Below are 27700 nucleotides of genomic sequence, written 5' to 3' on the forward strand. Positions count from 1 at the left end.
CATAAATTATGATGTTGTATGGCAATATGATGCAAAAACATGGGACATGTTCCATGGGAAAAACATTGATAATTGATGGATATGTAACCCAAGAGATACTGTTGATGTTTTTAAGCCATATTGCTACAGAACATCATGAATTATGTGCAATGCTATTACCAAAAGAATGGCTAAAATTAATAGCCTATTGTTGTATTCATAAGAAACATGGTATAGGAGATAGAGTATTAATGCCTTTGACTTAGAATGAGCTAAGTTCAGATATTACCACCTGTATCCTAGTCTATAAAATGAGAGACTGGGATTCATTATCCTCTTCAGGTCCCTTCCAGTTCTGAATATATATCCTTATTACTCCATGTACTAGTCAAAAATTATATTAAGTGAGGGTTATTTCACAATCTGTGATGGATATATTGCAATACTCTCATTTCCTTGTTGAGATAATTAAAATGATTCATCATACCTCATTATTGACTCAGTAACCTGGTATTGAAAGTCCTCTGGCGTGGACCCAACTTATCTTTCCACTCTTATTTTCTATTACTTCTCTATGCACATGCTACACTATTAAAAATTATTTTATATAATTCATATATCACACCCTGATATTTTTCACCATTGTTCATATGCCAAATATAATCACACTATGATGTCCCCCTGTTTCTTCTCTTGAAACTCTGTCTGTCTTTCAACATCCTGCTCCCATGTCTGTTTTAGGGGGCCTTCTACATTCTCCTTTATCAATCATGATCTTTCCTTCCTCTGAATCACCATAGGGTGCTGTATTTTTCTTGCACTACATTCTGCCTCCTATCATGATTTTCTGGCATTTCCCCAATTATACTGGGGATGAATTACATTCATTAATGGTAGATGCTATGGTCTATTTGTCTTCATATTTCATATTGCATTTGCCATTATTACATTCACCAAGTAAATGCCAAATAAAAAATATTGAATGGGCATTAATGAATGAATAGCACAGGCAAACGATGATGAAGCCTAAATTAGTGCATGAGCTTATGTGGAGTGGGAGTAGAAAGAAGGAAGCAGGTACAAGACAAGTTTTAAAGGCAAAGTAAACAAAATTTAGCAAAGTGATTGAATTTATGGGGTAAGGGAGAGTGAAGAGGGGAAATGCCAAGGTTACAAACCTTGGAAATGGAAAGAATTGTCTGAATAGAATTAGCATAGTATTAAAGAAAATTGTAAAAGCCTTTGAAAAAAAGGTTTTTGGATTCAATGCTGTATCCTTTAAGGATCTATTGTAGCATCTGCAGACTTTGCACAACTCTTCTTTGGTGTTCATCCTTCTTTATCTCATCATCCTTGATTTAAAAAAAATAAGTGTTCCAAAGATCCAATGCAAACAGCCAAAGCTTTTGAAAAAATATCTGTTGGGGTGTTTGAAATCACACTTTCTGTAGTCTAAACTGTATCAACTGTAAAAGAAAATCAATTGAAATGTTCAACATTCAGGTGATGAAAACAACTGTAGTTCAAGAAATGTGATTTGGGTAGATATATAGATCTAGGAGTTATCTTCATATATGTAAACTCATCAAAAGTTGATAATATTAACCAAACTAAAGAGAATAGAGAAACAGGAAAGGAGGGTCCAGGACAAAAACTTGGGGTAAGAGCATTTAATTAGAATACTATGGATGATAACCTAGAAAAGGAAAATGAAAAGGAAGGAAAGAACAAGTAGACAGAGAACAAAGGGAGAACAATGGACATTAAAAATAAAAAAGAATCCAAGAGGAGAGGATGGTCAATATTGTCAAAACGTTGTTGAAGGTTCAAGAAAGTTGAAAGTTGAGAAACATCATCAAGCTTTGTAATTAAAGATCACTGGTATTTTTGGAGAGAACAATTATAGTTGAGTAATGAAAAATAAGCAAGAGGAAAGGAAGTTGGAACAATAAGCATGCAAAATATTTTTTAATTCATTGGGGAAAGGGAGGATGAGATATAGGACAACTGGTGGTGGGGTTGGAAGACAATTTTTTTTTATAGACAATAAATATAGGAACAAGTAGAACTTCAAACATTCAAAATTATCTAACAGACGGTGATTTTGAATGATAACCTACTGCAGAAGATAGTAGGGGAAGGGAAAAATAGCCTTGAATGAATGAATTAATTAATCTAGATAAAACCTTTAAAGACAGATTTCATTCAAATGATTGAAACCTCTGTTGATAGTTACAAACTTTTCATTCTGTCAAGAGTACCTTGGTTTTATTTATTCAAGATTAAGATAAGTGGAATAGTCATTGAGTCTTTGCTCTCTTTCTTAGGACAGAGACTAGATACCTATTAGAGTAGAAAAGAAATACTTTTCAAGTTTTAAACTTTCTAAACCACTCTGAAGTTATTTTATAGTCTAATAATAGCAATCATTACCAGGAAATATGATTTCCCATGTTGTTTTAACATGAAATAGACATACATGACAAATTTCTATGACTCTATGTGGTTCAAAGATACTCCCCCTCTACTTCCAATCTTTCTCGTGTTATAACTGATACTCTTAGATCTTTGTATGGAATATTTCAAGAAGTGCAGAAGAATAGTATACTTTAAATTAAGAAATGTCCTTAGAATTTATTTTGTCCAGCCCTTTCATTTTACAAATATGAGGAAACAAAAACCTAGAGAAGTGAAATGTTTCCTAAGTGAGGTCAAAAGAAGAGTCCTAAGACAATTCAAATGGAATATTCTGAAGATCACCTGGCATGATAAAATATCAGACATTGAAGTCCTTTTTTGAACTACACTGCCAACCATTCTAATTCTATTACAGAGAGCACAACTCCATTGGGCTGGCTACATTGTTTGAATGCCAAATATACACTTGGCATTCTATTTTATGGAGACTATTTTATGGAGAACACACACAAGGCAAGCACTCACAAGGTGGAAGTGATACAAACACACTTTCAAGGTCTTTCTCAAGAACTTTAGAATTGATTGCATGATTTGGAAGATACTAGCACAGGAGGACCCAGCATAATGTGCCCTTATCAGAGAAGGTGTTGTACTCTATGAGCAAAGTAGAATTGATGTAGTTCAGAAGAAATGCGAGCAATTAAATTGTTCACCCTCAATCTTCCTAGGGACTATTTGTGCCTGACCTGTGACAGACCATTCTAAGCTCTTATTGGTCTGATCAGGCACAGTTAGATACACTTTAATTTGACTCCTCTTCAAGAATAGTTGGTTGAGATGATACACAGCACTATCTTCTAATTCTAAATTTGCCAAAACTTGATTAATTCACTAAAGTTGTGGTGACATTCACTGTTTATACTATGAATACTGTAAGATTATGAAGAACAGTCTCAAAGTGTTGTAGACAAAATCAGTAATTAGATTATTAATTAAGAAAATATGGGAAGCTTAGATGGGAACTAATTCCCCATAATTGAAGTTGGTAGATAACCTGTAAATAGGTTACTTCAAGGTAGCTAGGGAAAAATAATGAAAATGTGAAAATAGAGGGAAAATGTTACAAGTCCTATATCAGTTTCTTTTGGCTTTCTCTTTGATCTCCTTGTCTCAAGTCTAACTCTATTAGAGTCAACTATTAAAGTCCTACTTGTCTAATGTTTCTCGAGTCCATTGTGAAAATTCTATTCAAATGCAACCCTAATCTAAGATGGTCTTTCTAAAGTTTAGGTCAAATCATGTCAATCTCTGGAATTCAGTTACTCTAATTGTTTCCTACTATTTTCAGGTTCAAATATAAATTTGGCTTTTAAGGACCTTCATAATCTGGTTCTTTTTTTTATTTTAGTCACTGCCACATACTCTGCAATCATGGCACTGACCCCTTATCTGTTTCTTGCACAATATGCTCCATTTCCCGATTGCTTTTTCACTGGTTGTCCCCTATACCTGAACTTCTGTCCATTTTCATCACTGCTTGCTGGCTTCTTTCTGTTTTAACATTTTCACCATTTTTTCTATAAGTATCAAATGACATTGCTTCTTTTCCTTACATTTAAAGGCAATGGAAAAATTATATATGTATAAGTATTATATATATATGTATACATATGTGTATATGTATAATGTGTATTTATGTATGTATGTATTCTGCATTTGGAAGCATGTATAGAGAGTTGATTAATAGCTTGTCCTATTTCTTTTTCTGAAATGGAACTATTTAAGCAATTTACTTCGTCTTCTGTTAATTTGGGAAGTCTACATTTTTGGAGGTAGTCATCCATTTCACTTAGGCTATCAAATTTATTGGCATAAATTTGGGCAAAGTAATCCCTTATTATTTCTTTAATTTCCTCTTCATTGGTGGAAAGTTCTCCCTTTAAATTTTTAAGACTACTAATTTGATTTTCCTCATTCCTTTTTCTAATCAGATTTACCAAAAGTTTGTCAATTTCATTGGTTTTTTCATAAAACCAACTCTTAGTTTTATTTATTAGTTCCATAGTTTTTTTTTACTTTCAATATTATTAATTTCTCCTTTTAATTTTAGAATTTCAAGTTTAGTAATTTATTGGGGTTAATTTGATCTTTTTCTAGACTTTTAAGTTGCAAGCCCAATTCATTGATCTTCTCTTTCTCTATTTTATTCAAGTAAGCCTCTAAGGATATAAAATGTCCCCTTATTACTGCTTTGGCTGCATCTCACAAATTTTGGTATGATGTCTCATCGTTGTCATTATCTTTAGTGAAATTATTGTGTCTATAATTTGCTGTTTCACCCAATCATTCTTTAAAATGAGATTATTTAGTTTCCAATTACTTTTTGGTCTATTTACCCTTAACTTTTTGTTGAGTATAGTTTTATTGCATCATGATCTGAAAAGAAAACATTTACTATTTTTTCCTTCTTGCATTTAATTTTTGTCCTAATATATGGTCAATTTTTGTGTAGATTCCATGAATTACTGAGAAGAAAGTATACTCCTTTCTGTCACCATTCAGTTTTCCCCAAAGATCTATCATACCTAAATTTTCTAATATTCTATCTACCTCTTTAATTTCTTTCTTATTTGTTTTGTAGTTTGATTTATCTTTTCTGAAAGTGCAAGATTGAGATATACCACTATTATAGTTTTGCTATCTATTTCTTCTTGCAACTCTCTTAACGTCTCCTTTAGGAAGTTACATGCTATACCACAAACATATATGTTTAATATTGATATTGCTTCATTGTCTATAGTACTCTTTAGCAAGATATAGTTTCCTTCCTTATCTCTTAATTAGATCAATTTTTGCTTTTGCTTGCTCTGAGATAAGGATGGCTACCCCTGCTTTTTTGACTTCACCTGAAGCATAGTAGATACTGCTCCAGCCTTTTACCTTTACTCTGTATGTATCTCCCTGTTTTAAATGTGTTTCCTGTAAACAACATATTGTAGGGTTCTGACTTTTGATCCAGTCTGCTATTTGCCTCCACTTTATAGGAGAGTTCATCCCATTCATATTTACAGTTAAAATTACTAATTCTGTATTTCATCATAATATCCCCAGATTGTACTTTTCTTTTTCTTTCCCCCCTCACATCCTTCCCTAGTATTAAACTTATGGGCCCCACTTGTGACACGCAGCTCTCCCTCTTTAGGATCCCTCCCTCCTCCCTTTGAATCCCTTACCCTTTCTTGTACTCTTCCCTTATTACTCTTTTCTCCTTTTTCATTTTCCTTTCCCACTTTTTAATGAGGTGAGAGAAGATTCTCTGTAAAATAAATATGTCAATTATTTTCTCTTTGAGCCAATTCTGATGAGACTAAGATTCATACAATGTTCCTCCCCCTCTCTAAGTTCCCTCAGATCTGATAGGTTTCCTTTGTCTCATCGTGGGATGTTGTTTCCCTCTTTTTATCTCCCCTTTTCCCTTTTTCTGACACTATCCCCTTTCCATTTCCACTTCCCTTTTTTATGTTATATCAGTAAAATCAAATTATACATTTTTTTGTATATCACAACAGAAATGCAGTTCTCAAGAGTTCCTTTTACCTTTTTCTGCTTCTCTTGAGTCCTATGGTTGGAGATCAAATTTTTTGTTTAACTCTGGCTTTGTCTTTAGACACAAATGGAATTCTTCTGTTTCATTAAAAAATGCTCAGCTTAGTTGGGTAGTTTGTTCTTAGCTGCATTCTAAGTTCTTTCCCTTTCAGATTATCAGATTCAAAGCCCTTCCATCTTTTAATGTTGAGGCAACATCTTGAGTGACCCTTATTGTGGCACCTCGGTATTTGAATTATTTTTTCCTGGCTGCTTGTAATATCTTTTCTTTAGTCTGATAGTTATGAAATGTGGCCACAATATTCCGTGGAGTTTGTATTTTAGGGTCTTTTTCAGAAAGTGTTTGATGAATTCTTTCAACACCTACTTTACCTTCTGGTTCTATTACTTCTGGGCAGTTCTTTTTGATGATTTTGGAAGCATGTATAAAGAATTTTAAAAGAAAATCCCAGTGGAGGAATGGTATCTGACTCAGTGTTTTCATTCTTTGCTATCCTAATGGGTAATGATACGGTGCTAAAGACAATGTTAAAGATGAAATGGAGTTGAAGGCAAGGGAGCTATTGTGATTCTTAAATTCTTTGTTGGGGGGGGAGGTGCCACTTAAAAAATAATTGTTTATTGCCTATTGGGAATCACTCATGTGTTTAAGATAAAGCTTAGCTAAACATCTTACCTTGTGCTAAGAAAATATAAAAAACAATTTTTTTAGATATAGCAGAATCTGATCCTGCATTGGGAAATGACTGCCCATAACTATTTATCCACTTATTCTTTACCAAAACATTTGCAAACAGGTGGATTTGGGTTTTTTTATATGAGTACATGAAGCAAACCATAGTAAATCCAGGTACAAATGTAAGTTCTCATTTGCTTAATTCTCAGGTCTTCTAAAACCCAATTTGAAGACCAAGAAAGCATCAAAACCAAATTATTTCCTAAAAATTAGTCAAAAGCCTTTTGACTTTGGGAATCGGGTGACCTAGATTTGAGCTCTGGCTCTGAATCATATTAGTTATTTGACAAGTCAATTAACCTCTCTGAGTCTCAGTTTCCTCAACTGCTGAATTAGATGGCTATCAAGTTTCCTTTTAACTCTAAATCTATAATGTCAAGATGATGACATGATAAACTTGGATGCCTATTTTTCCTGTATGAAATTCACTCTGGTTTGGTAGTCTTTCCATCTAGCCTGATAACAAATTATTTTTTTTTATTTGAATATTATATTAGTTTTCAGAAAGCAAAAGCTAGTAAAATGAAAGTTCCATGAGAATAGAAAATGTTGCATTGTTGTCTCTATATTTGCTGTTAGCATTATGTGTGACACATAGTAGATACTTAAGTGATTTTTAAATTTATTAATGGTAAGGATGTGAAAAATTCTACTTTGGGAGAACATTATGGCAGGGATTCTTTTTACATAGATATTAAGTTATATAACTAAAGTGCCTTCCAATTTAAAAACAAAATTACAATTCTGTGACATTTGATGAAGATCTGAATAGCATTCTCCCATTTAAATACACACATATCTTTTAATAATCAGAAAATGTAATGCAATGGTTGTCTTGAGAACGTTTTGATACCAGACTTGTCATTTAATTGGTATAAAAAACTCTTAAAGAGGAAACTCACTGTAGCAATTCACTGCCAGAAAATCTGTCACCCACTTTGCACTGCTGCTCTTAGAGTGATGGCTAGAGGTATTGGGACATAACAAAAAGTATTATAAATCATTTTAAAAGTCAGAAATTTGAGGCTAAAATATTTTTTACTATAAGGAAATCTTACATCTATATGCCTGACAAATTTTTCTCATGAAAAGAGTTATAAAAAAGAAAATCATTATGAAACATTAAATATGGGGAATACTATCACCTCCAAAGTCTATTAAGACTATTATGTCTATTTGAATAAATAGATGATAAATAATTAATAACGAGGGATCTTTTTTAAATCATATATTTATGTTTGGAGCACTGGTGAGCAGGAAATGGAAAATTATAACAAACTAGAAGAAGAAATAAAAATGAAAAGAATATTTTGTGCAACTAAACCAAACTAAATCTGACCTATTTAAATGAATTGTATTTAAAAATGGAAAATGGATACAAGAACAGATATGGATGTAGACTTTCACTTCCTACAATAGATTTCCTTATATAAATCAGTCACCATATAAAGGAGAATGAAAGAACCTAAAAACCATCTCTTTGCCAAAGAGAAAATATATATGATGGCTAAGGGAAATCTCAGTTTGCAATATAAATTCATTTGTAAAAATCTTGTGGATGAGAATGATAATGATTATGATCTGTATTTCCACATAAGCCAGTAAGAAGAAAAATGTTGAATAAAAACTTTTAGAAAGCTTAGCAAGAGACCTAAACAAGTTACATTATCTTTATGACATTTTAGGATTCTAAAAGGAAAAAAAAAAAATATATATATATATAGGTTATTATTACCAACTAAGAGGTAAAGCAGGATGTAACAAAATAATTCTAAATTTAAAATCACAGGACTAAAGTTTTTAATTTTGGTTCTTCTATGTACAACCTGAGAGAGTTTGGGGAAATTGTAACTTTTTCATCTATAAAATGAAAGGATTAGACTATATCACCTCTCATGTCTCTTCAGGCTTAAAAACTATAATTCTATGGTCCAATGAATTGTATTGAAGGAAACTCTTATTTGGATGTTGACTGGAAGAAATGGCTTCTTAGGTTCTTTCAAACTTTGAAATTCTGTGATTCTTTGACATCAAAATGACATATCTCAAACCTCTAATCTAAAGAAAAGCACTAGGAGCCACAAATACCTATTACAATTGATTGGACAATATTTAGCATTGTTCCTGGCTTAAAAAGAGTCAGTTACTCAGAAAATTCAAAGACTGAACATTCTAAATTCCAGGTTAATTGTTGGAGTTTGAAGACATTTGGTTTGCTCAGCATCAGTCTGAAAGCCAATAATGTGGGCGGTCTCCAATTAGACAAGCTATCTCAATCAACAATCAAAATTAATCAAATTGTTGTTCTGTGATTTTCTCAATTGTGTTGTAACAAGGTTAACTGCCTAAACAATGGCAGTAGCAATTAAGTGGAAATAACTGAACATGATGGAATAATTCTCACAAGTGGAACATCAATGTGCCTATGTCAATGTAATGCATGGATACACAGAATAAAAGAACAAATGATAGAGATGAAGAAGTGGACAAATAATGATAAACAATATGTAACTGTACATGGATATTCAACAATTTGACTGATTGAAAAATCCTTTGGAGATAAACCTGAAAAATTAAAATGAATAAACTATAGTTTTTCTAAGCCAAAGATACTCTTGTGAATAGATAAGAAAGAAAATAAAACATATGTACATTAACTATGATTTGCATGATTGGGAGGAGGAATGGAGTAAAATATATTCTTCTACAATAAGGGGAAGGAAAGTCTTGTATCCTAAAAAGGGCAAGAACTCCAAAAAAAAAAAAAAAAAAAAAAAAAAAGATCAAACAATACTAGTCTTTTTCCCCATGTGGAAATGGAGACTCTCACATTGAATACCATTTAAAAGTTTTATCCCTGATGGGTTTCAGTAGAGATAAAGTAGCCAGAAGATCAAGAAGGAAACCTCGAATCAGGAAGACTGACTTTCTTTTTTGGTTCTTTCATTCCATCTTGTGAAATTAAAGGTTGGCCAAGTTGATGAATCTCACCATTTTCCCTGCCTTTATGTAACACTTTTGGGGATACTGGGAGAAAGGGAGAGATTAATTGTTAAAGACTACTTCTCTTGCAGAAAAGTGGTAAAAAATGTGTGTGCTTTTGTGTGCTATTTCAGAAAAAAAAGAATGCTGTGAAAAATCTGTGAAAATTCCATGAATAGGTTTTAATCCATTTGAATGAAAATTATTATATAAATATATCATATTTTTTGTGTAATTCTCTGTTTCCTGATCTGTAGGGTATAGAAATGTGTCCCCAGGAGATGTAGTGGATGTAGGGGTGGGAAACTTCCATCTACTGCTATTGCAGAAGGTAAGCCAAATTTTCTCATCCTTGCATAGATCCATGAAGGGCTTGCTTGAGTGGGTTTATTACTGTGGCCTAAGATTCAGGAGACTGGGTTAATTGTTTTTGTTAAGATTGTTTCATCAAAATTCAAAGAATATGAAAAGGTAATATACCACATGTGTGTTTTTTTTCTTTTTTGTGAATCTAATAATAATCCACAAGCACAAATATTTCTATGTGCCAAGAAAAACAATAGAGAATTGAATAAGATACCTTGTATTTTCATCATTACAATTTTGAAAGATTTTTATTTATTTATTTTGCTGAGGCAATTGGGGTTAAATGACTTGCCCAGAGTCATACAGCTAGGAGGTGTTAAGTGTCTGAGGCCAAAAAGATTTTTAAAAGAATATGATATAATATAATCAGATATGACATGACATAACATAAAATATGTGATACAATTAATATAATGCATTTTAATGACATAATAAAATTATTTGATTTTGTGTTTCTTTTTTGTTTTCTTCTGTGAATTAAGAAAATATTTTATTAATTTTATCTTTTTGCACATTACTATTCATTAATCATCACTTCTAGATAAAATTCTTCTCTTGCAAAAACAATTTTTTTTCAATAAAACTAAATCCACACATTGACCATGTCTCATTCTGTAGCTTTATCACATTACAGATGTTGAAATGAAGATTTTAAAAAGAGGACTAAAAAGAATAAAGAAATAACAGATGGGATACAATGGATTCTGTAGTGTTGGTTGTTTTTTGGTAGGTTATAAAAGATATTTGAAGAATGAATAAATGAATGAATGACATTTGCTAAATGCTTCCTAATTGCCAAGCTATTTATTTACCAATGAGGAAATAAATACAAAAGTGAGCCAAACCCTGTTGGAATTGTGAATAGGAAATTCAAATTGCCTTCTTAATGGGTGGGAAAGAGATTGGAAGAAAAAAATAGAAAATCAACACTTCATAAAATGAACATTAAAATAAATAAAACAAAATCTTTTAAAATAAAAAAATACTGATAAATATCCTTGTATAATTATTATTTTTCTATGATTATTTTTCTCTAACATATTCATAATTCAGGATGTAATTATTAATTGTTCATTTGTGTTAATTAAGATTTTGTTCTCAGTATTAATGATTTTTTTTGTATCATAGTCTATAAGCAATATGTATAATATGTCCTATTTTCAGCTTTATTTGTAATTTCTTTATGCCCTAGCGGATGAACTGGCCTTATAAAGGTACTCTGTGATGCTGAAAAATATGTAGAGTTTTTTTTTTCTTCTATTCAGCTTCCTTTTAAAATTCATATTTCCAGGAATTAGGCATAGTAAAAAAAAATACAGAGTAGAATTACATTCCTAAATATAATAACATCAAAATGTAATGGAAGATGTAAATATGATACTCTAGAAATCTATTCTCATAAGAGAAATAGAAGAAATATAGAACAAATAAAGAATGTATAATAAGATCAAAACAGATAAAAATAACTTTACCTCAAATTTGTTAACACTTTGTTCAGTTGAATGAATTAATAAAAATATATTTATTAAATGTTTGCTGTGTTTATCTGTTTATTTCTCTATGAATATTGTCTAGATCTGAGAAAGTAATAATAAGGCTTCCTCCAATTGTTGAGTTACTATTTTTTTGTAAATCAATTCATTTTATTTTATGAATTTAGATGGCTTGACATTTTACATATACACATTAATTAATGATACTTTTGCATTGTTTGAAGTTTAAAATAGACTAATAAGAAAATAAAAATAATAGAGGTAAGTCTGTGAGAGTAAAATAACAAAAATATGTTATTGTTAGTTGTTCTACAGAAAATTATATGTAATAACATAAATAATATTTGTATATAGTGAAAAGATAGTTAGAGGTTGTTTAGTGTAGTTGTTGTGGGAATGCCTACATAGTAAATCATAGACTATTGAAATAGAAAGATTATTTATTCTGTCTAAAGGCAGAATGAATATAATTGCATAGACAAAATATTAGAGAGCCTACTATGATCAAAATACATAGATCATCAGTAAACATGGATTAATACCACATACAAGAAGTAAATGGAAGTATACATGCCCCATTGTGTCTTAAGTAGTTCAGTACAAGACAATCAAAAATTTTTAAAGATTACAAAAGTTCTGACCTGAATAATGAACTTAGAAATCTTAATTTGTCTGTAAATAAAATGAATTTAACACCTTTTTCTTGAATAAAGAACTTTTAATATAGTATTGCAATTATTTTTGTATTTCCCTTTTAAATCTAAAGTATAACTTCCTTTTTTTAGGTCATAAAGAACCATTACTATCCATAGGGTCAATATTGTATATTTGGGGGTAAGAAAAAATAAGGAAGGACTCCTTAACTAATTTGTATACAGTTTGTGACTGGTTTGTGACCATTCTCTAGCACTGGAGACCATGTCTTATAATTGTCATTATTAAATATACATAAGTAGATAGTATCTTTTTGAAAATGATTAGAATTATGTAATTCTGCATGTATATAAGGGAAACAGAGAAGAGGAAAGAGAAAGAGAATGAGAAAAAGAATCAAATTGGGTGGTGGTTTAGGACTAGAAAGAAACTGTATGTAGACATGTTGATGTTAAGGAACCAGAAAAATAAATATAATAAATGAATGAATATAATAAAAGAAATATAAGTAGTGAAATTATCAGCTGAGTTCTCCTAAATCAACATTTCTTCACTACTTGCATCAAGTAGAACTTGCTTCATGAAGCCTCTCTTGATCTCCCTTTCCTTACATCCCCCAGTTTCTAGTGCCATGACTGAAAAAATTACTCTGTATCCTCTTTGCATATATTTTATTTATTTATTTCTTAATTCTTTCATTAACTTCATTTATTTATCTGAATTTAGGTAATCACAAAGAAGTTCATAAATGCAGTCATAATACATGTTAGGAAAAGCATGCTGTTATCCCTCAAGCCTGAAGTGTTCCATCCTTCATCTGCTTTTGGGTGTCAGGAGTCTGAAGACACAGCATCATCACTATTTGCATATATTTTGTATATAGATATATTTTGGTTGCTGAAATTTTTTTCCCTTACACATGTAAAGATAGTTTTCTTTGTCTTCCAAATTTTTCTTCCTCCTTTTCTTACCTCCTTATTCCCCAAGACAGCAAGCAATCTGATATAGGTTAAATATTTGCAGACCTTTTAAATATGTTTCCATATTTGTCAGGTTGTGTAAAAAAATAATCAAACCAAAAGTGGAAAAAAAAACTTGAGAAAGAAAAACAAAAAAGGTGAAAATACTATCCTTCGATCTACATTTGGTCTCCATATATCTCTTGCTGGATGTGGATGGCATTTTCCATCGCAAGTCTGCTGGAAATGCCTTGAATCACTGCATTGTTGAGAAGAGCCAAGTCCATCACAGTTGATCATCACATAAAACTATTGTTCCTGTGTATGCTGATCTTTTGGTTTTGCTCACTTCACTTAGTATCAGTTCATCTAAGTCTTTCCAGGCTTTTGTGAAATGCTGAAATTCTTGAAAGCTATTTATTAAGTAATAGAAGGATAGCAATTGTTCACAAGCAGAAAAAATACATACTAATAAAATCTTGAGTATTTCAAACATTGAAATATTATAAAACATAATCTCAGATAATGCATATAAACCATGTAAGATATGTTATCCACACGGTTTTAGTAAATGTGAACTGAAAGGGAGGCATTTGTAGACATTTTGAAATTTTGCTTTTCCCTTTTTAAGGGAGATTTTAACTCCATCCTAAAGGGGAGAAGCAGAAAGTCTAACAAGACTACTGCACTTTTCTGAGAAGGAAGTGTCCACAATAAAATGACATTCATCTGCCCCCTAAATATTGCTTGTCTTGGAGCACAACTTTTTTCTTCATTCAAAAGCAAGAGAGTCACTAATTTCTGTGTACTATTCATTATACTCTAAGTGAACACTTATCACTATGAACGCTTCCTACCAAATACTAGTTACTGAAAAGATCATAAATAGTAAATTGAAAGCTAAATAGGTTTAGCTAAGCAGAGAAGAAATAGGTTTCAGAGAAATCCTTCACATTAGAATATGTTAGGAAAGGTAGAATGAATGAGCTTTTCCAATATGAGTGATTCAGCTCTAATAAGAGGGTTTCCAAATCCACCTGAAAGGAAATTCCCAGATGTCCAGGGAGGAAAGTAGGAAATCAGGACATATTGTCTGCCACTTCCTGAAGCCTTTTCTCTCTCCACTGTTCTCCTCCAAGATAGATTCTGGAACCATGTGAATTTTTCCCTTTTAAAGATAAGATGAATATGTCTCCTCTCCAAAGAATTCAGAGCAGGCATACAGATAGTCATCATTAACATCATTATCCTCTCCACCAATCTGACATCACATCAAAGCAGCAGCAAATAAAATGCATCATATCTGAACCTGTTATAATTATACTGCCTAGAGAATACAATCGGTATTTTTTGACTCTAACTTTTTAAAAAAAAAATTTGGGTGTTCTTTTGTTTTTTTTTCAATGGTAATTATTTTTTTCATTAAAACTTTATTTTCAAAATGTACACATAGATAATTTTCATCTTTCATTTGTGCAAAACCTTATGTCCCAATATTTTTCCTTCTCTTCTTCCTACCCTCTTCCTTAAATGGCAAATAATCCAATACATTAAACATGTACAGTTCTTCTAAATATATTTCCACAATTATCAGATTACAAAAGAAAAAAATAATATATAAAAGGAAAAAAAATGAGAAAGAAAACAAAATGCAAGTATAAAAAGGTGAAAATACAATGTTGTGATCCACACTCAGTCCCCCAGCCCTCTCTCTAGGTGCAGATGGCTCTCTCCATCACAATACCATTGGATGAGGTTTGAATCACCTCACCTTGAGAAGAGCCACATAAGTTAGAATTGATTATTGTGTAATCTTGCTGTTGATGTGAACAGTGTTCTTTTAGTTCTATTCAATTCATTTAGCATCAGTTCATGTATTTCTCTCCAGGCTTCTCTGAAATCAGCCTGCTGATCATTTCATACAGAACAATAATATTTCATAACATTCATGTACCATCATTTATTCAACTATTCTCCCACTGGTTACCATGCACTCAGTTTCTTATTTCTTACCACTACAAAAAGGGCTGCTATAAACATTTTTGTGTCCTTTTCCCTTTTAATGATCTCTTTGGGATACAGGCTTAGTAAAAATACTGCCGGATTGAAGGTATGCACAGTTTGATAGTCCTTTGGGCACAGTACCAAAATGTTCTCCAGAATGGTTGGATCAGTTCACAACTCCACCAACAATGTATTAGTGTCCCAGTTTTTCCTACATACTCTCCAACATTCTTTTCCTACCATCTTAGTCAATCTCTTAATTTGCATTTCTCTGATCAATAATGATTTAGAGCATTTTTTCATATGATTTTAAATGGTTTTAATTTCTTCATCTGAAAATTGCATGTTTATATCCTTTGACCATTTATCAATTGAGAATGACTTGAATTCCAATAAATATGAGTCAATTCTCTCTATATTTTAGAAACAATGCCTTTATCAGAATCCTTGGATGTAAATTTTCCCCCCAGTTTATTGCTTCCCTTCTAATCTTTTGACTCTAATTCTAATCATCATTTTATTTGTGATTTTTTTTTTTGTTCTCTTTCAGCTCAGTAGTAAGGAGACAAATCACTAGCCACATTAAGACTATTGCTACTACATAGTAGAACAACTGGCTCTTGAAAGTTAGATTTATATTCACTCATCCTGAGCTTTGATTCATGTTCTATATTTCCTCCACAATTAAAAGATATATTATTCAAAACATTAGAAAAATTTCAAAACAATTTTGCAGTAATTTCAAGTGTTTTTATAACTCATGTGGATAGTTACTAGTTCAGTAGATAAGAGTGCTGTGAATGGAGTTAGGAAGACCTTAATTCAGAATTTGGCCCCAGATTATTACCCCGCTATGTGAACCTGGTCAAGTCATTTAATCCTATTTTCCTTAGTTTCTTTACCATAAAATTCACTGGAGAAGAAAATGGCACATTACTCTAATATTTTTGCCAAGAAAAACAAACAAACAAACAAAAGAGGTCATAAAGAAAAATAAATGACACTGGGAAAAAATGACTGAATAATAATACAACTCATATAACTGTCTCATTGTAGTTTTCTTGACTTTTAATTTTTTTTAAAACAAGTTTCACAGATATAGTAAGGAACTGCTTCCAAATTTGTTCATCTTTGCCATGATTCTATACTATTAGCACTATGTAGTTGTTTGATCATGAACCCTACAAGGTAACATGATAAGTGCACCATGATACTTCTTATAGTCTTTGGACACAATGAAATCTACTCAGCAAACCAAAACTTTTATCCACTTTTCAGAGAGGAACTTGTGATCTACACTTCTATTTAATCACAAAATAATAGATAAAGAGTCAGAAGCAGTTGTAGAAATCTAATCTATTTCCTTCATTTTACTGATGTGGGAACTTAGGTTTAGGGAATTAAGTGACGACCACAGTCACAGTAATTGACAAAGCTGAGATTTAAACTCAAGTTCATGAATCCAAATCTGATACTTTTCCCATGCTACACAATGAAAAAAAAATCTCATTTTGTATATCATTCTATTTTTTATGGTATATTAACTTCTTTGCCATCAGATAAGGATCTCCCATTTAAAAATAAAAAAAAATACTTCAATCGATATTTGCAGAAAACTTGAAAATTGATTTCTAGAATGAACTGGATTACAGTGTTGCTGAAATGATCATTTTGTGAATGATACAAATTTTAGTTGTTCAGTCAACTATGTGGTAGTTCAGTCAACTATGTGGTATATATATAGTATATACCTTATATATGTGTGTGCCTTAACATGATTAAAACAGGTTGGGCATTATTAAATTCAATGCTTACATATATCAAATTTCATACACAATAAAATTCACTTGTAGAGTCTATCATATATCTCATATACTCAAAAAGTAATCTGCAAACAAAAATCTTATGGCATATGATCAGGCTAACCAATACTATTTAATTCAGAAACAAATGATTGTTATCTAACTTAGAAATGGGAATTTTCAGGCATAAATCCAGAAGGAAGTTTTCAAATCAACTGTGGTCCGGTAGATATGTGCAGAAACCGATTCTTGTGAAGGAGAACACATATGTGTATGCAAACACACATTACACATACTTATTCACCCACATATGCAGAATTCAATACTCTAAAAAAGCTAAGCATTTGTGAAGACTTTAATGCAAAGTACTCTATCTGGGGGTCAAAGGAGTTGGATTCAACTGTAGTGTGCCAATCAGTGACCTCCCCATGTGTAGGCTCTGGGGTTGATGAGAAATGACAATCTTAGCCCAGTCTGTCTTTTCACTAGTCTTATCACCAAGATGGAAGCTGCCAAGCATTCTTATCCCAGTTGCCATTGCATGGAGATTAGACTGTCAAGTAGAGGTCACTGGCTTCTGGGTCATGTTTCAGTATATACTATATATATGCATTTGTTTATTCCGGAGTAAAAATTCCCTATACATTTTAAGGTATACTATAAATTCTGATTCATTCACAGGAGAAAATTAAGAATTGGATTTTTAAAACATTAAATCCATATAAATGAAGAAGCTCATTGCTGTGAACTCAGCTAAAGATGAGAGTTATAAATAGAGTGACAAAATATCTTTAAGGAGTGAGAGCAACTTTTTTGAGCTCTACCACAGAATGAAAAAATAGAGGGATGGTGTTGAATAATATGTTACAGTCCACAGAGTGAATACACTCACATCCCAAACTGATCTTTTTTGGCTTTGTCCTAATAATCTAACCTTACTGAGCAGCAGAAAGACTTGACAGCCATACGAAGCACACAAACAAATGGGGAAATAGTCTTGACTTTTTTTTCAAATTTAGGATCGTGTTCAAGCTTATGAATCAGATTTTCAGTGTGTGGACATGACAACTCTGGAAAAACTGTAATTTAGGACATATTCTCTTTATCCTTTTATGTAGAATTTCACTTTAATGTAATGCAAATGACAGTAAGAAATACATTCAGTGAATGTTAAAGCCTTCCCATTAAAAATTCTGTATGCATTTTATATTCTAATTCATGTACAGTCAAAAACCCTGATAAAATCACAGTGCTGATTTGACTGCTGCACTTATCGTATTAATGAGGATACTTTATGCCTTTTGAAAATTGGGATATGGTCCATTATGTGATTGTAAATGATGTGATTGTATCGCATAAATTTGTTATTCAACCCACCCCTCCCTTCAGTCAGCTTTATATATAAGAAGAATCATTGGTGAACAAGAAATCAAGCAGGAAAAGAAAACTCCAAATAAGCCTTTTTTTTTTTCCTTTTGTCTCATTTCTATTTTTTTTTTGTTAAGTACAGTAAGATGGGAGAATATGTATGTGTGTGTATGTGTGTAAATATATATTTTATATTTGTGTAGGCACACAGCTCTGTCAATATATATATACATATAGGTATAAATAGATATGTATAAATGCAAATGTATATATGGTAATGTACAATGTATATTTATACACACATATGCTTATACAAGTGTATATGCACATATGTATAAACAATTTCTACAGAGGTTTCTATATATATAGGTATACACACACACACACACATATACATGTATATGTGTATATATAGGTGTAATCACACCCGTACTACACAAATGCACACACTCACAAATATATTTTAGATTTGTGCACGTACAAATCTCTCTCTATATATATACATACATGTTTTTAAATAGAGGGATATATATATAAATGCATATGTATTCATATATGGGAATGCACAATATATATTATACACCATGTATCTACATACATGTTTATGCACTCATGCATAATAATCATTTCTGTATGTGTCTATATTTCTCTATGTGCATGTGTGTGTGTATGTGTGTGTGTGTGGGTATGTGTGTGTGTGTCGACTGAAAATTCCCTTGAAAAACTCATCAAATCTACAGACTGAAAAAGAAGAAATTGAGGTCTATGATTACCTAAGATATTTATGTAGTTTTCTCCTCTGTGAAAACAAAGAAGATCAAATCCTTTAAACTTTGGTTGATTTGAAAATGACTTCTCTTTGGAAATCACCATCTCTCTCCTTTTGCAGGAAGTCAAAGAATTGGAATAGTTTTTGTCAAATCATCCTATTTCCTTCTGCATTTGCATTCCTCAAAATAACACTTTTCTCCCATTTATATTCCATTCCTTTCCATAATTTTCCTCCTAGTGGTTCTTCCTAATGGTTGTGATCTTTCAAGAGCTTTGGTCACTTCCCTTTGGGCTTCTTTCTCCTCTTATAGCATCTGTTTTGGTAGTGTTTGGTAGCACAAGCTATCTAATTAACTTAGTGAAGGTCCTAGATTTATTTTTCCCCTTTTGGAGATCCCCTTCTGCTCATTTGCAGAGACAGAATCTTCCCACTTGACAAGATAAAGATCTGTAAAATCTCTGTAAATCAAATCCCAGGACTTAACTCTAGAAGATTTAAAGCTATCAGGGGCTGCTATTGGCTATCGTACCTATCGCATACCATTGCCTTATTATTGATAATCTCTCCCCTTTCCTTGTAATTGAAAAAAAAAAAAGGAAAAAAGAAAAAAAAAAGTCCTAAAGTATTTGTCGTCATCAACCAAGTCAACCACCAGTATCTCTGGTTCTCCCTTTCCAAAATATTACTTTCATATTTGGATTACTGAGCGTTTTTAGGTTTTATTTTTTTAAACCTCTTCATAAAAAATACTTTCTGTTGTCTTAAACTCTATGGAAGTCACTGCCAAGCCCAAGATAAAAAGCAGCTATGTGGAGTTATTAGAGTTTGAAATACAAATGCCCAAGTTCTTAACACCTTCTCACAACCTCACATTTCTGATTCTTGTTCTTGTTCATCCAGGATCCTGACTTGAAGGCTTTATCAAGCTTTATGTTTTTTCAGCACCCAGCTGTCTTGAGTGAAATTGAGCGCAAATGCACGTGTGTGTGTGTGTGTGTGTGTGTGTGTATGTGTTTAACGGATCTGTCTGTATCATGCCACAATAGCATAAATGTGGTATCTTCCTTCTTCTTCCCCCTTAAAGGAAATGCTTCTGGATTGGGTTGGATGGATTTGCACATGAGGATGTTATTGTTCATTTATTTTAATGACCTTTAGGAGAGAGGTGAGATGCTCAGGTAAGATATATTAAAAGATCAGGGGGTATTTAATGATGGTAGATACATTTTACTTATTTCAAATTCAAGGCCAAAAAGAACTTTATACAATCTTCTGGACAAAGCTTGCTATGTTCTAATCTCTGCAAATCCACTCCATACCGTTCACCACTCTCCTTATTAATCAGTTCTACAGAGCTGTGCTCTCCTCAGCACTGTTACACACACTGCATTTTTATTCTTCTGATTCTGCCTGGCCTTTTCTATATTTTTGCTTCGTCTTACATTCAATTACCCACAGCTTGGGCTGGAGAATAGGATACTATCGCTGCCTGCATTTAGGCAACAGAACATTATGTCATCTTGCTTCATATATTTTACTTCTCTCTCTTTTGGGAGGAAGCTCATTTGAGAAATCTTGGCTCTGCCTTTGGAGAGAAATTATTTACCTTCTTTCATCAGGCTGAAATTTGCCTTCTCAATGCCTTTGTTAATGATAAAAAAAAACCCCACTTATTTACATTTTCTTGGATCCTATTAGTTAGCTCAATTGCCTGATTGTTCCACTTTTAAGAAATACCAAGTCATTTTCTTACTCTTCATCATTGTGGGTCTGCTTTATAGATTCCACAATAACACATTCAAAAGTCTACTTACTTTCTTTTGGAGGCTTTTTGGGGGTATTTTTCTCACAAAACATGCAAAAACTCTATTCGCCTCCCATGCACATGGAAAACATGGTAAACATCACCCTTATGAAACAACCTAGAGGAAGGGGTTAGTCAAACTGGACAGTATCTACTTCTTCATTTGCTCTAAGTCTTGCGGAAGAGGAGGGCATCTTACAGTCCTTAATTCCAAGGAGGTTACCCTGATTTTTCTTTCCCTTGTCTGTTAGAGTATCTTAATAGTTCTTTAGAATGAATTTCCCTATCCAAGATGAATCTTTCTCTTTTTCTCTTGACAGTCCTGAGTAAATCAGGGTATAGAATATTATCCTTGTAGCTGACTCTTCTGAGTAGTGCTGCAGTTTCCTGAAGTTCATATGCTATTCTATACCTAGCTGTAGATAATAACAGAATTGATTTTACCTTAGGAAAGACAAAGGAACCTCAAGCTGCTTTTTTTTTTTTGCATCATTTTGTTCTCAAGTTATCTTCACTGAATGGAAAACCCCTGAATTTGAATACTGGCCTAAATCTTGCCTCTTTTAAGTCAAGTCCACTCAAAGTACTTAGCATTGGATTATAGATGGTTCCTTAATTGGACTGTTGTTTACACCTTGGGGGGCCAAGTTTTTGTTTAAGACTATTCTACTTTATACATCTTCCATCATTTCCCTGAATATTGGAGACATTTTTAAACTTTGAGGATCATTTTATTGAGGATATTGAAGGAATCCACTGCAACAATTTTATAGATAAGGAGCTGATTTTAGTCTCACCCTTGATGCATCCTGGCTTTGTGATCCTGGTTAAATCATCTATCCAATACTAGAAGTTACAAAGAAGATACTGGTCCACTGTGATGAAGGAAGTGTCTCACTAGGAGATTACTAAATCAACGAAATCATAAATCGAATCCAACAACAATTAAGAGGAACTGAATGGGAGATGTAAGGCAAATAGGACATGGCATAAAGAAGGCAATGGGTTGGGAAATACATGATGAATGCAAATCTTCATGTCTGTTATTGAAAAACTTGGTGACTTTGATCATGCTTCTTGGATATGAATCCTTATGAATAAAATGAGTAATTGATCTCTAAATTCTACCCTAGTTCTATCTAAGGATTCTTTTAAAAAAAATTGAGAACCTAATACAAGATATGTTATGTAACTAGAATGGATGAAGTAGTGTGTTTAGGGTGGTTCATCATTAATATGATCATCGTATTGATTTTAAATCAAGTTAAAAGAAAAGGAAAGAGTAAACCACTTCTGGGCATACAAGCCAAGACCCTAAGAAATTCACATTCAGATATTTCAAGTTACCTTTGACAAAACAGCAAACAAAATTGACAGGTTTACTCCTTTGACACTCTGTTTTGATGCTTTTAACCATATTATCTCTTTTATGGCAATGTAGCCTAATGAATTATCCACATCATTATGACAAATTAACCTATGATGCTTATGACCTTAAATTTCTGAGTGCATTATATTTTGAGTTGCTGTTTGGATTTCTACTCATTAGTGTGATTTTTTTCTCTTTAAGCAGGGGAAAAAAAATCACTGCTTTTGGTGCTCACTGGTGCTTTTGAACAAGGGAGCCAACATGGTATATGGAATAGACTGGATTTGGAGTTAGGATGATCTGGATTCCAATCTTCCTTCTGATACTAACTAGCTATATGATCACAATAAGCTTTATAGCTTCTTTGGGACATAGTTTATTCACTTCTAAAACAGGGATAAATCTTAGATTCTAAGGGTTGTTATGCAAAGCAGGTTTGCCAATCATTGTATAAATGTCAGATATTATTATTTCATACAGTGCATATGACACTCTTAGAGGTATGAGCATATTGAATCAGCCTATAGGAAGTACAGCAAGCCTCTGAGAATCCTGTCTCCCTGCCAGGGTCGAACACAGGCACTTCCAGAGGTGTGCACACATGCTGATTTAAGCAATTAGGTGTTCATCTTGAAAGTTAGTCAAATGCTCTCAGGCACGTGCTCACATGGGCATTTCTGAGCATTATTAACTTTGGGTCAGTTTCTCTCATTATATAGCATGCCATGGGTGTAGGGTTCCTGGGAGAGCATCAGAGAGTTCTGCACACAGAAGCAAGAGTGGAGGAGAATTTTGCCAGTCCAAAGAGTTTGGGATTTTATTCAGAAGATTGAATGTAATACACTGAGGTTGTGGCTTAAAAAAAAGTTAGTCATCACATGTGATAATGGAAGGAAGGAAGGAGGAAAGGGAAGGGAAGGGAAAAGAAGAGAAGGAAAAGGAAAGGAAAGCAAATGAAAGGAAGGGAACGGAAGAGAAGGAAAGGGAAGGGAAAGAAAGAAGAAAGAAGGAAAGGAAAGAAGAAAAGAAAAGAAGGAAGGGGAGGAGAGGAAACAAGAGGAGAGGGGAGGGGAGAGGGGAAAGGAAAGAGAAAGGGGAAAAAGGAAAGTGAAAAGGGAAAGAAGAAAGTGAAAAAGAAAAGGAGAAAGTGAAAAAGGAAAGGAGAAAGGGAAAGGGGAAAGGGAAAAGGGAAAGTGACAGGGGGAAAGGAAAGGAAAAAAGGGAAGGGAAAAAGGGAAGAGAAAGGAAAGAAGAAAGAGAAGGGGAAAAGGAAGGGGAAAGAGAAAGGGAAAGGAAAGGGAAGGAGAAGAGAAAGGAAAGGAAAAGAAAACATTTTATCATGCAAGTTCATACATATTTGCTGGCTTCTCCACAACTGGAACCCAGTCCTTTCTCACTGTTTTCCTTCACTGTTTTCTGCACTGGTTTCCTTCAATAATTAATTAAAATCCTATTTCCTGCAAATAAACTTTACCAGTTCTACTTAATGTTACTGTTGTGTATTATTGCCATTGAGTCCTGATTTTCTGTAACTTTTATCAGGTTGGTAGGAGAGAAAAGACTTTTAGAGGAGCATGTTGAAAGTAGCCTAAATACAATGCAAAACTATTCATCTTGACAGCACAGACTTCATTATTAGCCAGTCAATAACTTCCCTCTTAATTATTTTTTTATCCAATTTCTCCTTCATATATTTTTGTCTGTATGATTTTTTACGTTGTTTCCCCCATTAGATTGTGAACCCTTGTAAGTAAGAACTGATTCTGCCTTTCTTTGTATGCCCAGAACTTAGCATAGTACCTGGTGTAGAGTAGGTATACATACTTATTTACTTTATTTATTTGTTGTTTTTTGCCCTAAAGGATTATTTTCCTTACAAAATCATAAAAGGCAGATATGGTTCAACTTTCGATCCTAAACAAGTGTGGTCTACTGGAATTATCCATTAATGAATTAAAGAAGTTGCACAGGAATTATATAAAGTATCACTAATTTAATGAAACTTTCCTGGGATTCACAAAAGTTCTAATCCATCACACAAACCATTTTTGATTACTTCAGATTCAAAATGCAGTGACAACTGAAATCTTGATGCCATCCCACCAAAATAATTGTCTTTAATTAATATTATTATTGATACCACTATGGAAGTCACTGTTAGAGTGATATAAGGACTTCAAGACTTCATGGAACACTTTGCACTTAATTATGTTTCCCTGGGAGAGCATAACATAATTCAATTTATTTTTCCCTTGTGTTTCATCAATCACAATGTGAATAGAAAGACTATCTGAAGCTTGTTTCTATGTGAATTGGCCTAAAATTGAAACAAGCCATTTCAGTAGTGCATCGACAAAGAAGAGAAACTTATATTCTATCTACATTGAACCCCACTCTGACATCACTAGGAGTTCAGAGACCAAATTCTCTTGTTGGTTTTGGAAGGTCATGGTGAAAATGTACTTCAGAAATCTGTGACCTTGGAGGACTGAGGCCTGGCTTACATCATGGGCAGTATTCAGGTCTATGTGTGGTATTGTGTTTCAGTTGCTGCAAAGATAATAATAACTGACATTTATAGATTGTTTCAAGATTGGTAAAGCACTTTAAATGCATTTTCTCATTTAAGACATAAAACAACCTTGGGAGATAGGTACTACAGACATTATTTCCTTTTGAGGGAACGTGAAGCTGAAAGAAATTAAATGATTTACCAATGGTCACAAGATTAGTGAATTCATTAAGAGCAGGGTTTGAATCCATTTCTGCATGACTTCAAATCCTGTAATATGTAAATGAGAGAGCTTTAATCCCTCTGGGACTAAGTTTTCTTATTTATGCAATAACAGGTAGATAATAGAGGAAATGAGAGGTTTGTGTCCTGAGCCCATTCACTATGGGAATCCCACAGGTCCCCATCTTGGGCCGTTGCTTTTCTCCCTCTCTACTATTTCATTTGTTGATCTTCTTAGATCCCTTGGATTCATTTATCTCTATGCTAATGATTCTCAGATTTAATTATATAATCCTAATCTCTCTACTCATCTCAAGTCTCACATCTCCAATAGCCTAAAGAACATTTCAAGCTGGATCTTCCACCTACCTCTTAAGCATAACATGTCCAAAACTCTATCATTCTTTTACTTTTTGGAGTCTCAGTTTCTTCATCTGTAAAGTGAAGGAATTAGACTAGATAGACCAAGTATTCTGAACATTCTTGTACCTTGGTCCTCTCTGGCAATCAGATATGAATCACTTCTTAGAGTAATGTTTTTGTTTTTTTTAAATACACAAAATAAAATACATAGGATTGGAAAGGAAATAAACTAATCAGATATTTTAAAAGAATAAACATTTATAGATCCTACATTAAGAAAACTTAGAATAAATGAATTTAAAATGGACAAAAGGGAGCTCATTATCTTCTTCCTAAAAACCCATTTCTCTTGCTTACATTTCTCTTTTTTGCCAGTGCACTGCCATCGTTCTAATTACTGAGACTGTCAACTTTTAAGTCATTGGTAACTTCTCCCTTTCCCTTACCGAACATATACATTTAGTTGATGTGTCTTGTTGATTCAAACTCTACCATACTTTTCACATCAATCCCCTCCTTATATTCCAATGGTTTTCATTCTGCTTCAAACCCTCATCTCCTCATCTCCTGGTTCTTAGTCCATTATTCTACCCTCTATTTTTCTTAACATTTCAAATCTCTCCCTTTTCAAATATGCCTTCCACAGAACTCAGAATTTCCAGGGGCAACTTCTTACCTTTACGATTAAATGCATTCCTCTTGCTGGCATTCAAAACCCTTTCCAACTACAAGCATCCTTTTCTGAGCTTATTTTAAATCATTTCCTTTTACATTCCAAAGTCTAGTTAGATTGAATTTCTTGCCATCCCTCACATATAATATTTTGTCTTAAATAATAAGACAATATACTCTGATATCTTTCTCAAGTGATAACATATTTCAAAGGAATCAATCAGAAGTATGAACAAGGCCTGGTAGTTATTCAATCAAGGCTGTACAAATAGGTGGCACAGGAAGTGTGTTAAGATTGATTAAATGATTTGTTTTTATCTTTTAGGGTTTATATAAGAACAGAAAAGTACTTTGGAATAAGAACATTTGGTATCTAACAATATAATGATGGAAGCTGTCAGCCAAGTTCTGAAAAAAGAAACCCTGGGTACTGAATCTAGGTGGGTAGGAAGGAAAGTGTCTTGGTCTCTTTTATCATATCTCTTGTTCTGGGGAAGACCATGTGACTTTTAGATGATTGGAGGATTTGGAATTTTTCATTAGTGTCCTAACTGTATCCCTAGGACAGCATGGCAGGAAACTATTCATCCAGAGAAGACAGATTGGATATAATGAGGATGAACAGATTCAGGGTTCTACAAAGAGCCCAGAAGAATCATTTTAATTGATTGCTCTAAGGTCCTTTGTAACCTTAATTGTATGTCTTTCCATTCTCTTAGATCACAGAGTTTAAAGCTAGAAAAAAACCCGTAGGGCTCATAAAGTCCAACCTGTTCTTTTAATATCTGAGGAAACTGAAGTTTAAAGAGATTAAATAATTTTCCTCCAGTTTGTTGCAGAGAAGGTAATGAATCTGGAGTTATAAACCATATTCTCTGACTCTAAAGTCTGTGTTTCATATCTAAGCTGAATATCTTATAGACACTAGTTCAAGAACTTTCTGGAATAGGGATTGGTAGAGTAGCTCCAAGAGTATGAGCTATATTTTCTGGCCCCAGTATCTCACATAGTGTCTGCCATAAAATAGTGCTCACTCAAGAATTTTAATTGATTAAGTATGATCCTAAGCGGTATGCCTTTTAATCCACCTAGATCCCAGAATCTAGACTTTGAAAAAAAAAAATACTAGGGCTCATATAGTTCAAGCTGTTACTTTTAAGATAAGGAAACTGAAATCTAGGTCCTGTGACTTCAAAATCATCATACCTTCCACTCTACCACATTGCTATCTCCTCATCCTTATAATCAAGACTTCATGGAAATATTCTTCATTGACATTAAAAATAGTACCCTAGAGTCCAAGTTCTATGCTGATTTTTTTTCCCTGCAGAAAACCCCTTTCACTTATTAATCACAGACAATAGGAATAGACGCAAAGCAATGGGAGGCTTTAATGTCATAGTACACGAAATGGAGAAAAAAATACTTCTCCAGAAAGAAAACCACTGAGCTTGTCAGGAAAGACATCAGCCTCCAGTGTCTGGCGTCCTCAGCCACTGCTGGAAATATGAAAATAAATGAGGTGGAGTTTAATTTTAGGGTCTACAAATTTGTAATGTGTTCATCATTCCTGTTGCCTTTTTACATGGCAGGCTGAGGTTGTCGGACATGTTTTGTGA

General features: G+C 33.1%; 1 long non-coding RNA gene across 1 annotated transcript in view; it reads left to right on the top strand.

The window, feature by feature from the left end:
* The window catches only part of LOC116421374, a 128160-nt gene extending 117869 nt beyond the window's left edge, over nucleotides 1–10291 (top strand). The window contains exon 4 of the long non-coding RNA XR_004231714.1: nucleotides 9979–10291. This is a non-coding gene — a long non-coding RNA (uncharacterized LOC116421374). The remainder of the gene's footprint in view (nucleotides 1–9978) is intronic.
* The last annotated feature ends 17409 nt before the right edge of the window (nucleotides 10292–27700 follow it).

The sequence above is a fragment of the Sarcophilus harrisii genome, chromosome 2 (genome assembly GCF_902635505.1).
Source record: "Sarcophilus harrisii chromosome 2, mSarHar1.11, whole genome shotgun sequence".
Taxonomy (NCBI): domain Eukaryota; kingdom Metazoa; phylum Chordata; class Mammalia; order Dasyuromorphia; family Dasyuridae; genus Sarcophilus; species Sarcophilus harrisii.